The sequence below is a fragment of the Octodon degus genome, unplaced genomic scaffold, assembly GCF_000260255.1.
Source record: "Octodon degus isolate 3935 unplaced genomic scaffold, OctDeg1.0 scaffold00152, whole genome shotgun sequence".
Taxonomy (NCBI): Eukaryota; Metazoa; Chordata; class Mammalia; order Rodentia; family Octodontidae; genus Octodon; species Octodon degus.
The window spans coordinates 1,699,709-1,701,958 of NW_004524728.1; positions in this window are offsets into that span (position 1 = coordinate 1,699,709).

Genomic DNA, 2,250 nt, shown 5'->3' on the forward strand with positions numbered 1-2,250 from the left:
ATTCTTCTCTAGTTCAACCCTGATGGTTCCATTAATCATCTTAACCTCTGCTTTCATTTTTATTCTCACATGGTTAAAAATAAAATCTGTCAGCTCTTACCTGATTTGTGTGCCACCATTGTCCCTCTCTTTTCTGTTCAAAAATCCTGACTGACTCCCTAATCTACACAGTACATGCAATCAACCCCTCTGTAATATGGAATACAGATCCTTAAAATGCTGGCCAAATCTTGCCATTCAGCCTCATTAGACTCGCTCATGTAAATGACCTACAACTCAACTGCACAAAATTTATCATTAAATATAAAATATCCCAGATTTCTTTTTCATTCTCCTGGGCCCTTTTTGCAAACTGTTCCTTCTTTGGCACATTCCCTGTTCCTGAGTGATGACCATGAGGTGAAGACAGGGAATAAGTGAAGGAAGAATTGACTTCACTGAGAGAGGATGTGTCTCTTCCTCTGGGCTAGGAACTGCTTGGGAACCCATTTTATCTACCTTTGTAAGATCTAGTAGGTTTTCAGTCTATAGTGGATACTCAATAAATTTATAATCTAAGAGAAAAGAAGGGAGGGAAAAAGATACATACACATAGACAAGATAACTAAGATGAGTGTACTACTAATTTATATTAGTTCATTGAAAGGTATACTTAGAGCTTATGTTGTTTAATCAGTTTTGTAAGCCTGTATTTGATAATATGAGCAACCACTTTGAAGATAATATGTAATATGATAATATTGTTAATTTCATATCACCTTGCTTCGAAATTCTGTATCATTGTTATTGTTTTTTGTCTCTTTAAAATATAATCTAATAAATTTCAGTCATCCTATCTACAGAGCTATAGACTAGAGGAATCACAGAGCACCAAAGGCTTGTAGCCCCATAGAATTGGACTATCCTGCGAGGACCCCTTGGATAATGTTCTGCTTTCCATTGGAAAAACACTCAAGAATTTATTTTGCTGGTGTCAAGCATCTTCCATGACTCTTTTTGGCAGAATGTATCTTCAAGATCCCCCCCCCCTTTTTTTTTAAACTAGGGCGATTGAACTCAGGCTCTTGCACTTGCCAGGGAAGCGCTTATTCTACTGAGCATTCTCCCCAGCCCCAAGATCCCCTAATTTTAAAAGCAATACTCAGAACAGTCACATGGCTCTTCCAGGTTTATATACCAGGTTAATGGAAAGGCAAAAATAGATTGATGTTTCACTTCTCTTTTTATTGTTTGCCTACTTTTCTGTATTTCTTTTCAGACAGAAATACCCTTAAGTATTTCTTTGCAGATAAAAATTTCCAGTATAGGATTCTGGCAAAGTCCTCTTTCCTAATTGATGCTGTCAAGTTTCTAGGTTTCATGCTAACAATATAGTAGGGGTTCCTTAAGAGCTCCTTGTAATTAGTGGAGTTATAGTAAGCATTCATTACTCAATGGAAAATGTGGACACTTCCAGAATGACTGTAGTGGCCTTAGCATCTGTTTTTCTAACAGTTCATATGCTACTAATATCTACAAAGCTGTATTTGTCCTGTGATAAAGAATAATCTTCTAGTCTAGACTAATCCTTAATATCATTACAAATAAAAAAAATTAAGTGATTTTAGTATACTATTTTTTTTCCAAAAAAAAAAATCCTCTTTCATTTTGTGACCCAGAAAAGAGATCCTCATGATAAAACTGACTTATGAAAAAGGTGTTGAGGAAGTCTTAGGAAAACTTAAATACTATTATAAATTATCAAAATCATTCTACAAATTCAGCATAGGTTTGAAAATGTCCAATCTTTGGGCTCTCAGTCAGACAAGTTGAAAGCAGAGACTCTAGTCATGTAAAATGCTAAAGCAAATCAATTGAGGGGAAGAAAACCTTTTAAATATATTAGCGGTGATTCTAAGCCATGGGGGAGGATAAAAACCAAGAATTGTAATCCTTAACAGCTCTCTTGAGTGACATCAGTATATTACAGAGCTAAGGATCACTGCTTCAGAGCAAACCTCAGCTAGACCATCTCGTGATGTCTCCAGTTGCTCAGGGACACCACATAATTCTAAAGAGAAAAATGATATTAAATCTATAAATAGTTATGGAAAGACCGCACTTCACACCAAAGAAGGGAAAGGGATTAGATAGAAGCACTGATGAGCACATGCTGAGCACTAAGTATGAGTTAAATGCCATTGAGCTGATTACTCAGGGAACACAACAATTCTATTATATACATATTGTCTTCTTAGTGATGAGGAAACT